Consider the following 12,369-nt stretch of genomic DNA (forward strand, 5'->3'; position numbering starts at 1 on the left):
GGTCAACAGTCTAATGGTGATTTTCATTTTCTTGTGAATGCTGTTATGTCGGGTAATCTGATTCCAAAGAGTTTTTCTATGTAATCTAGATACTCATACGGGTAAAATCTCTTTCTTGTCACAAGTTGAAACTGGGCATCCTTGGGATGTACACCTCAAAAAATGTGCCTAACCTTCGGAAGCAGAGTTTCAACAAGTTTCTGGATTGGTGCCTCTCTAAAATGTACTGAGTCTAGGAAGCGAAGTGTAATTTTTGGCGTCATTTGTTTGAGGAATGAAATACATTTCTCGATGCTCTCATGCGGGACACTGACCTAACTTTTCTTCATACCGAAATCAGCCAAGTGATCAACAAGAAAGTGAGCATCATACCTACTTAAATTCTGAAAGAAAATGGGTATGCGTCAAGGAAATTAAAACTTCAAGTTGCATGCATTGTGAGCTGCATGACAGGATTTTCTCATTAGATGACAGTGGTCCCTATGAGGAGTTTCCGCTTTTCTACCCAATGGCAGCCGACAAATATGACAGTCAACTGTGTTATTGTACAAATGATCATTCTCCTGATGTTCTGACATCGAAACGTTGCTGTCTTAAAGCCTATCAAGCTCCCTTGGAAGTTTTTCAAGCTCACTGAGCGACCAAATCGAAGGATTATTCCTGACAAGTGATTTGTTGCATTTAACACTAGAATCGTTTGAATACACTACTTGGTACGCTGCCACGAACGATATGTGTTTTTCTGTGAAGGTACTATGTGAGGCTGTAAGGCCGCCTTCACAGTGTGTCACAAGAGCTGGGAGGCACTCAGTTAGCACGCATTACCAAGGGGTATCGCTCCTGATGGCGGGCATTCTTAAACTCAACAACAACAGCAATTTATTTATACTACTAGCACATTCCATACTCCCCTCAGGGCGTTCACCATTACTTGGGAAGTTCGTGCTTGGCTGTCAGTTCGCCCCAGTCTTTGCAGCACCTCTTTGCTTTCCATGCTGCACATCTACCTCCTGCTATTCTTTTCCCCTCCCTTGGGGAACACGTCTTGGGTATTTTCGAGAGCGCTTTCTGAAGTTTCGATAGGGCAGCCAGCATCAGAACAGCCTCTCATCTGTATCTTCCTTCTTTCTTCATTCTCCATCTATTTCCCCTTCTTCCGCTTTGGCATTTGATGTGTCTCTTCGTTTCTTCTTCCTCTCTGTGTGCTCCTGAAGTCCAGCAAACGTATTTGACGCATAACAGGTGACTGGGTAACACATAAATCCCTCCCTTCGGTCTACAGCTAGGGTTCACACATACCCCCTGGTACAGGTCAGGCCCAGGGAGGGGTCCTTCCCAACTGCCAATTGGTCCCTCTGCCGGGAGGTGTGATCTGAGGTGTGAAGAAACATCTAAGCCAGATGAGCCTCACTCCGAGGTGACCTGCAACTGGAAGGAGCACGCCGTAGGAGACAAAGGCAATCATGCGGGATTTTTTTCGCAATGAGCCATTCACCTTCATCTCAGTCTACACTTCATAAACGTAAATGTAATCAGGCTAAAGATTCATTGACTTTCCCAGCTGCACCTCAGTTCCTCATGGTGTCATGTACTGAAGAAGGTCAATCTTTAGCTACGGCTAATCCGTTTGTTATTGAGAAAAGTGTTGATGCAATTGCAGGCTGTGTGAAGTGCTGCTCTCACTTATGTAATGGGATTTTGCTTCTGCAGACCGATCGTGATTTTGAAGCCCAACAAGTACTGCTCTCACTTATGTAATGGGATTCTGCTTCTGCAGACCGAAGTTTCTCTCTTCCACGGATATTCCATTGATGTCAAGGCCCATCGTATACTGAATATTTCATGTAGTGTTACTTACACTGCTCTATTTGAGGATCTGACCAAGGCGGAAAGTCAACATTATCTCTCTGACCAGGGCGTCACTGTGGTCTATCGGGTAATGAAAAAGGATGATGCAAACTTAATGGTTCAGATGGTTCATATGGCTCTGAGCACTATGGGACTTAACATCTGTGGTCATCAGTCCCCTAGAACTTACAACTTCTTAAACCTAACTAACCTCTGGACATCACACACATCCATGCCCGAGGCAGGATTCGAACCGGCGACCGTAGCGGTCACGCAATTCCAGACTGAAGCGCCTAGAACCGCATGGTCACACGGGCCGGCCAAACGTAATGCTTTCATACTCTTATTTTTCTCACATTTGATCGAGCAGTGCTTCCGTCAAAGATTAAAGCAGGCTATGAAATCATCATGGTTCGAGCATACTTTCCGAACCCAATATGTTGCTGTCAGTGTCAACGTAATAACCACACTAAGGGTCCTCTCAAAACACGGCAGAATGTGGTACTTGTGGTAGAGATGCTCATGAGGGTGAGTGCCCGCCTCCTCCTCCCTGCTGTATCAGTTGTTATGGCTACTATGCCTCCTAATCCCACGAGTGAACTGTGTTTCTCGATGAGTGGCTGTTCAGGGGATCCGGTTGAAGGAAAAAATACCTTACCCTGTCGCTCGCAAGTTGTTGGCTACTCGAAAGCCCTGCAATTTACCATCTGGCACTTATAGTACCTTTCTTGCTACGCCTCTTTCCACGAAGGAGTGGCCATGCAGACTTGCGAAATCCAATTCAGCACCGCAGTTGTGAAATCATCCAGCCTTATTGTAGCATCAAGTCTCCTTCTCCTAGAGCTGCGCAACAACACACCAAATCTTCGCCCTGGCTAGAAAGGATAAAAGGAACACTGCCGGGAAGACTTTTTAAGTCCTTCCAGACAACATATGTCGGCAAACCGTAAAAGCTCTAAGAAATAGAACAAAGGCAAATGGTATTCTCGTTCCCCGACTCAGCGGTCCTCTTCAACAGTGTTGCTAATTGATTCCCTCACCTGGCCAACTTCCATTTTGCTGGTGTGCCCCGCCTACAGCTTATCTACCCTGCAATTCATAGGCTGACCCAGGGAGAGTGCTGATGCCTCCGTGTATTTCATGGAACAGGGTCTTCGAGCTTCTGCACCCTGTAACAGTGAGTCTTTGAAGGCTGGTACTCGGCAGCCACCGAGGTGAATGCCCTTCATTTCTTCCCTCCTCCCCATTCCATCTTCTTCAGTGGAAAATTCATGGTAATAAATATAAGGATAAGGACTAATTACAGTTGCCCTTGGAACAGCAGCTTTCGGTTGTTTTATGCCCCCAAGAAATGAAGTTGCATCCTTGCAGCTGCTTTTACCTTCAGCGTTTCTCATGTAGACTTGGATCTTCCCCCCGAATATGGCATTTCATCTCATGGGCGAGCCATTCAGCTCATTAATGATGATGTTTATAGCCAAACAATCTCATTGAACACCCAGCTGCAAGCAGATGCAGTCTGCATTTTCCTTCCTCATTTTCCCTTTTATCTTTTAACGTCTACATATCTTCATCACTCCGTGTCACCACAGCAGACTTCCTCCAGCTTACTGGTCAACTCCCTCGTCCCTTTTTCCTAATCAGCGACTTTAATGCCCACCATCTCCTTTGGGGTTCTTCCAGAACATGTCCAAGAGGTGCCCTCTTGGCTGAACTTCTCAATCAACTCAGCCTCATCTGTTTTCATAATGGAGCATCCAAGTCTCTTTCAGACTCCACGCACACCTGTTTCCATTTGGATCTCTTGTTCTGCTCTGCTCAGCTCCCCACTGTCTTGAGTTGTCTGTTCTCTCTGACATACACCCGAGAGACTATTTCCTGTGCGCTATTCGATTGCAGACTCCTACCCCATCTGTGTATAAATCCAATTAGCAACTTTCTAAGGCTGACTGGAGGCTTTACTTCTCACTGGCGACCTTTGATGAACAACATTTCCCTGGTTGTGATGATTAGGTAAAGTAACTTAGGAATGTTATCCTTATCGCCGCAGGATGTCCCATACCTCGCAATGCTTTTTCACCGCGCCATACCCCAGTCCCCAGATGGAGTGAGGTATGCGACGACATGATTCGCAGACTGAGACGTCCTCTCCGTGTTTTTAACCACCATCCTACAAGGGCGAACTGTATTCTTTATAGGCAGTTACGTGCACAATTTCACCGCATTCTTCGAGATAGCAAGAAATGTAGCTGGATTTCATTTACTAGGTCTTTTAATACTTTCACTCCCTCTTCCATCACGTGGAAAACCTTCTTCGCCTGTTTGGGACCAAGGTTCATTCCCCGATTTCAGACCTGATGTCATTGTGGATCTTATTACTATCTTCAACATCTTGGGCCGCTAATTTGCGGAGATTTCGAGCTCCACCAACTATGAACCAGCCTTCCTCCCTCGAAAGCGAGTGGAGGAAATTTGGGTGATATCCTTCTCCTCACGGAATCACGAATGCTTCAATATTGCCTTTACTACGAGGAAGCTTGTCCACACTCTCACCTCATCTCGATTTTTGGCCCCAGAGACGGATGATGTTCACATTAAGATGTTGCAGCAAATCTCTCTTGTGGGCAAGCACTTTCTCCTTTATACGTACAATCACATTTGGGCAGTTGGCACGTTTCCCAGACGCTAGTATGAAGCCACTGTCATACCCATACCCAAGCCCAGTTAGGACAAACACCTTACTTCTAGCTACCACCCCATTTCTCTTACCAGCTGTGTTTGCAAGGTGACGGAGTGTACGATTCATGCCCGGCTGGAGTGGTGGCTCGAGTCTCGCAATCGACTAACCACAGCACAATGCGGATTTCTGGAGATGACCATCTCGTCACTTTGTAAACCTATGTCATGAACGATTTTCTGATGAAATACCAGACTGTGAGCGTGTTCTTTTGATTTTGAGAAAGCCTACGACACCTGCTGGAGGACTGGTTTTGCGACGTCGCCTGCGCCATTTCCTTCAGGAAGATTTAAAAGACCGAGTTACCAATGTACAAGTGAGTTCGGCTGTGTCGGACACATTTCTCTCGGAGAACGAGGCGCCTCAAGGCTCCGTCCTGAGCGTCGTCCTCTTTACTATAGCCATTAACCATATTATGATCTGTCTCCCGCCAGGCACCTCTGGCTCCCTTTTCGTCGACGTCTTTGTGATTTATTGCAGTTCTGCACCGACTTGTCTTCCCGAGCGGCGTCTTCAGCGATCTTCATCGTCTTTACTCCTGGTGCATCGACAACGGCTGTCAGTTTTCTACTGACAAACCTGTTTGTATGAATTTCCGGCGGTGAAATGAAATAATCGAAGTTGAACCAAATGTGTTTAGAAAGCTACATTTTTAAACTGTTTTGGTGAAGTTCAAACGGGGGCCAGCATTCGACGAGATGAATGTGGGGCAATGTTCCAAATTAATCTTTACACTGGCTGATTGAACCGATTCTTTACAGCCTAGGCCTGAGTCGAGATAGTCCTCCTCGCCCTAGTATGACACGTTAATACGAAACCAAGCCAAATTCACCGCAGAATTAGTAATCACATGACTTCATGTCGTGCGGATTCCAGCCGCGCGGGGTAGCCACGCGATCTAAAGCTCCTTGCTACGGTTCGCGCGGCTCCCCCCATCGGAGGTTCGAGTCCTCGCTAGGGGATGGATGTGTGATTTGTCCTTAACGTAAGTTAATTTAATTAGTGTGTAGGCCTAGGGTCCGATGACCTAAGCAGTTTGGTCCCATAGGAACGTACCACAAATTTGTGCAGAATCGAAAGATTCGCTCTCCTAGACATTTTATCTTTTTTAACTTGAAGTTTCATTCTTCTTTAATTTTCTTATAGCGCACATTAATTGGTATTTCTTGGTTTCCACTAATTCATTTGGGTCCATATAAGTATACATGAACACACCTACATTACAGCATGGCGCTGTCTTTCAGAGTCTATTGCGAGGGGCCTTGAGTAAGTAACGCAACACATTCGGCTACAAACCCCTATTTTTCAACAAAATCTCCGTTCATTGCGACACCCTTACGCTACTTTCATGGGAGCGCCCGTATGCCCGCACGGTGCCATTCTACTGCTCGGCGCCGGAGCCAACATAGTGCTGCATCAGTAACCTCCGCTTCAATCACGTACTGCTTCCCACGGAGTGCATCCTTCACTGAGCCACAGATGGAAATCGGAAGATGCGAGATCCGGACTGTAGGTTGTATGAGGATCAACAGTCGTTTGAAGTTTTGTGAGCTCCTCTAGGGTGCGCAGAATTGTAAGACGTCTTGCGTGCTCATGGAGAAGGAGAAATTCGTTTGCATTTTTGTGGCAACGAACACGCTGTAGTCGTTTCTTCAATATCCTGAGGGCAGCATAATACACTTCAGAGTTGATCGTTGCACCATCAGGAAAGACATCAAACAAGGATAACCCCTTAAGAGTCCCAGAAGAGCGTCGTCATGGCCGGCTCCACCTCCTCCCCCCCCCCCCCCCTCCATATGCAGACGCTTATGGCCATAAATATCCCCGCTGTATGGATTTTATGTAATTATGTCGTTGGTTTGAGACGTGAATTGTAATTTCGATCATCATATGTTTGCTGTAAGAACAGACACTGTTATCTGACTGTATAGACGCAGAGATAACTCATCCTCCAAGAACGATTTATTATTAACCAATTATACTGGAAATCAAGAAGTTTAAATAACCTGGAGCAAAGTATAGTAAATGAAGGCAACTTGGTGATTCCACTGTTTAAATAAATGTGTGAATTATTTAAATAGATCATATCTAATTCAGTCATACAACTGATTTATGAATACATAAATTGTGACATTTGTTGGCTTACTGGTTATTTATTTATTTGCCGAATGTTAATTTGGATTTTAGATTGAGTTTATATTGTTCTAACCCACAAAGAAATTCAATAACTCAGGCGTTGTTTTCGACCAAGTTTGCTTCTCGTCAGAATATAAGTCAATGGTTCAAAATTAATTTGGAAAACTATTGTTGTGAGTTCTCGCTTTATCTACACGAGAGAAAGAATCTGAATGGAGTTATAGCAGGGATGACGACAATGATTATATTTTCAGTTTGAACAGCGATCAGTTATCTCAAATATTCGCCTCAGAGTGCGAAGAGACTGTAGATAAGGTTCCAAAATATCACAGTAAGTAAAATTCTTTTCTCGGGTGAAGTATATTCAAATTCGTAATTACCAATCATCACATTCTATTTAAAATATTATGAAAATACTTCTTCTGTCTTCGCAAGTTGTAAAAATAAATCAGTCGTTGAAAATAGTTTTCGAAATTTTGACAGCTCAATCCATTATTTATTCTCAGACACTATTAAACTAGACATAAATGAGCAACTGCAACCTAACTTTTATTCACTTTAACATAAATACGACATTAACAACAGAAGAAATTAGTATGGTACAAACAAGAAATTACACAATTTAATTTTTAGTTTCAAAAATTCTCCCGCTTCGACACTGATCGGAGATAACAGTGAAAATATGCGAGCGCTTGTGTAAGGGGCGATGGTCTTCGATGCATTTTTTGCAAGATAACACATATTGCTTCGATCTTCTGTCACTTCAGATTTTTCAGCAATGCCGCGACTCTTCAGCACAATCGTTTCGCCTTTCACACTTCTTTGCTTGTGTTTACATTACCGAACGTCTACAAATCGTAAATTCTCCCTGTTATCTTCCACTCGCTCAACTTAAGCGATGCCTTCTTACCACTCCAGAGTTCTACACCAATGTTTTCTTAAAGAAGAGAAGGCCTTCGTGCCGTCTTCGACTACTGTAGACGAAATCCGAGATGAAGTAGTTTTTAGAATACGAACCTTTTATTTAAATGAGTGGGTTTCTATGGTAAGTCACCTGAGAAGTAGCATTCTAGGAATACAGTACAAAAATTCTACTGTCTCAATCACATATTTCACGCAGGGATTATGGGAATTTGAGAAGAGAAATACTGCATACTGACTCATATAGAAACCAATTCAAACTCGTTCCATGCTTGAATGAAATAGGACATGAAGTGGCCAATATTGGTACATAACACCATCCATCGTGACTATACAGCAGACTGCGGAGATTTGGAGATATGAGGGATTCCCTAAAAAAGGGAAAGGCTCATTCCTCTTTCCCAAGACATGGTTGCGCTACGTGCTCGGAGACCTCGAAGCACATGGGGCGTGAGGCGCTGCTTTACCTCTCTTAGACAATGTGCATGAACTTTCTTTTTTTATTATTGACAACCATCACAACAATGGAACATCATGCGAACGGAAGGACAACACAACGGCCAGTAACCGAGCGGAAAAAATCTTGGATCCGGCCGGGAATCGAACCTGGGCACCTTCGTTTAACAATCCTTCGCGCTGACCGCGCAGCTGCCGAGGCGAACTAAACACTGTTTTTAATGACCTGTCGCCCAGACAAACTGAGGGTTATTATGCGACGGTTATTAAGTCGTTAAAAGCTGTGAGCTCGTCTCTAGCTCCCACTTCATCTGTGTGAACTCCAAGCACTTGAAATATGTCGTTCCTTCGTTTTTGCCTTCATCGCCAGGTTCTCTTCAACATTTTCTTTCCTCAGTGCAAAGGCAGTTGCCTGAAAAGGCCAAAACCATTCAAGAGCTGTAGCTCCGAAAGAGGAACACAAGAAGTTTCTTAGAAATATCATTTACGTAGTATGTTTCTAATTGAAATATTTTACTTTAATGCCCTCTTAACAAACTGTTCAGTTTTTCGTAGGCATATCGCGCAATTGCATTTTTTTAGGTAATTAATGAAGCTTCTTCTGAACTTGTTGGGATTCATTATCTGGAGACATCACTAAAATGATTTTTACATTTTTATTATTTGATCTGCGAACTCTGAATGTTTGTACGATTCTCATATCCAGTCCTTCGTCGTATCACTTGTTGCCACTGAATCTGACAAAATCTGCTAAAGCTAGATAACTTTCTGATAGCGTATCACTCTATGAAGTACTCGTATTTGTAAGGCGACGACTTCAGGGCATTCTGCCACCCGTGTGTATTGCTCTTTTCAGGAAGCCGCCTAATGTCTCTCATGAAGTTTCTGGTCATATGCTGCTAAAATTGTACAGTTCTCGCGACGTTGTTAGCTCGGTATTTAAGAAGATTTTATCGAATGGAAAATAACAGTGATAAGTGAACTGCAGTTATAGATGTCGTTAGAGGCCAAACATGGGAAGGAAATCATTCGAGACATTCTTGAATACTTATCAGTTATCGCAGTAATCAATTCAAGTAGTTAAGGAAAATCACATAAAATGTACACAAAATTTACTGTACAGGTATTTAATCCGTACCATGACGGTCGTGACGTATAACAAATTCTTAATTCTTACTTTCATCTAGTCTGATGAGGGTCTTCTCTCGCACACTGAAGGGATGAAAGTAATGAGACAGCGGTGTGCACTTATACAGATAGCGGTAGTATCGCGTACACAAGATATGAAAGGTCATTCCACTGACGAAGTTGATGGTACTCAGCTGATTCATTAAAGAGGTATCCAATGTGATTATGGCCGAACGACGGTAAGTAACAGACTTTGAATGTGGCATAGTAGTTGGAGCTAGGTGCATGGAACATTCCATTTCGGAAAGCGTTAGTAAAGTCAGTATTCCGAGAACTAGAGTGTCAATACCGTGCTGATAATACCAAACATCAGGCATTACCTCTCACCACAGACAGCGCAGTGATCGGCTGCCTTCACTTAGCGACCGAGAGCAGCGGCGTTTGCGTAGAGTTGTCAGTGTTAACAGACAAGCAATACTGGTTGAAATAACAGCAGAAATCATTGTGGGACGTACGACGTACGTATCTGTTAGGACGATGCGGCGAACTCTGTCGTTAATGGGCAATGGCAGCAAACGACCGACGCGAGTGCCTTGCTAACTGCACATGGCCTGCAGTGCCTCTCCTGCGCTCGTGATCATATCGTTTGGATCCTAACTGAGTAGAAAGGCGCAGAACCCACGAAACCATGGACCCAAGTCATCATGAAGACACTGTGCAACCTGGTAACGGCTCCATAATGGTGTGGGCTGTGTTTACTTGGAATGCACTAGGTCGCCTGGTCCAACTGAGCCGATCATTGACTGGAAATGGTTATGTTCGGCTACTTGGAGACCATTTTCTGCCATTCATGGACTCCATGTTCTCAAACGGCCGGCCACTGTGGCCGAGCGGTTCTAGGCGCTTCAGTCTGAAACCGTGCGACCGTTAGGTTGCAGGTTCGAATCATGCCTCAGGCATGGATGTGTATGATGTCCTTAGGTTAGTTAGGTTTAAGTAGTTCTAAGTTCTATGGGACTGATGACCTCAGATGTTAAGTCCATAGTGCTCAGAGCCATTTGAACTATTTTTTGAACATGTCAGCGAATCACAATTGTTCGCGAATGGTTTGAAGAATATTCTGGACAGTTCGAACGAATGATTTGTCCACCCATACCGCCAGATATTAATCCCATAGAACAGCTATGGGACAAAATCGAGAGGTCAGCTCGTGTACAAAATCCTTCACAGGCAACACTTTTGGAATGATGGACGGCTATGGTGGCAGCATTGCCCAATATTTCTGCAGGGGACTTCGACGGCTTCTTGAGTCAATACCACGTCAGACTGCTGCACTACATAGGGAGAAGAACATCAGACTCAACCTTAGGAGGTATCCCATGAGTTTTGTCACCCGAGTGTGTATTAAGATGTTTCAAAGCGAATTATTACATTGCATTTTGTGAAAGTTGTTTCGAACTGTACAAAATAAATGTAAGTGTGCATTAATACCTTTTTTATCTTTAAGCATCGCGGATACCAGCATAGGAGTGAGTACACCGACCTAAATATGGAAAGAAGTTTGCTTTAATAGTCTGAGACTACGAACATAGAAGTTCGGGTGCATAACCTTCAGCACATTGAACATCAGCTTTATGACGCAATTAACTACATAGCAAACGATTCTCCATGAGAGCTATTAAAAAACATGTGATGCGTTTCTTGTCAATGGTACTGGATAGTAAAGGTTTTTAATGGTATAATTTTAACATTTAATTGAATTTAATTAATTGTTTTAGCGTGTGTAACACTTCATTCCAACGATTTATGACTAGCTTTCCTCTGATCTGTCACTGCTGCCAGTTCTAGCACAATTTACTTTTTAAACTACTGGCCATTAAAGTTGCTACACCAAAAGAAATCCAGATGATAAACTGGTATTCATTCGATAAATACATTATTTTAGAACTGACACGTGATTACATTTTCACGCAATTTGGGTGCATAGATCATGAGAAATCAGTACCCAGAACAACCACCTCTGGCCGTAATAACGGCCTTGATAGGCCTGGGCATTGAGTCAAACAGGGCTTGGATGGCGTATACAGGTACAGCTGCCCATGCAGCTTCAACATGATACCACACTTCATCAAGAGTAGTGACTGGCCCATTGAGACGAGCCAGTTGCTCGGCCACCATTGACCAGACGTTTTCAATTAGTGAGAGATCTGGAGAATGTGCTGGCCAGGGCACCAGTCGAACATTTTATGTATACAGAAAGGTCCGTACAGTATCTGCAACACGTGGTCGCGCATTATCCTGAAATGTAGGGTTTCGCAGGGATCGAATGAAGGGTAGACCCACGGTCGTAACACATCTGGAATGTAACGTCCACTGTTTAAAGTCCGTCAGTGCGATGATGTCGCCAAATACGGATGCGACCATCATGATGCTGTAAACGGAACTTGGATTCAACTGAAAAAATAACGTTTCGCCATTCGTGCACCCATGTTCGTCGTTAAGTACACCATTGCATGTGCTCCTGTCTGTGACGCAGCGTCAAGGGTAACCGAAGCCATGGTCTCCGAGCTGATAGTCCATGCTGCTGCAAACGTCATTGAACTGTTCGTGCAGATGGTTGTTGTCTTGCAAACGTCCCCATCTGTTGACTCAGGGATCGAGAGGTGACTGCACGATCCATTACAGCCATGCGGATAAGATGCTTGTCATCTCGACTGCTACTGATACGAGGCCGTTGGGATCCAGCAAGGCGTTCCGTATTACCCTCCTGAATCCGCCGATTCCATATTCTCCTAACAGTCATTGGATCTCGACCAAAGCGAGCAGCAACGTCGCGATACGATAAACCGCAATCGCGATAGGCTACAATCCGACCTTTATCAAAGTCGGAAACGTGATGGCACACATATCTCCTCCTTACACGAGGCATCTCAACAACGTTTCACCTGGCAACGCCGTCGACTGCTGTTTATGTATGAGAAATCGAATGGGAACTTTCCTCATGTCAGCACGTTGTAGGTGTCACCACCGGCACCAACCTTGTGTGAATGCTCTGAAAAGCTAATCATTTGCATATCACAGCATCTTCTACCTGTTGGTTAAATTTCGCGTCTGTAGCACGTCATCTTCATGGTGTAGCAATT

The sequence above is a fragment of the Schistocerca gregaria genome, chromosome 5, assembly GCF_023897955.1.
Source record: "Schistocerca gregaria isolate iqSchGreg1 chromosome 5, iqSchGreg1.2, whole genome shotgun sequence".
Lineage (NCBI taxonomy): Eukaryota > Metazoa > Arthropoda > Insecta > Orthoptera > Acrididae > Schistocerca > Schistocerca gregaria.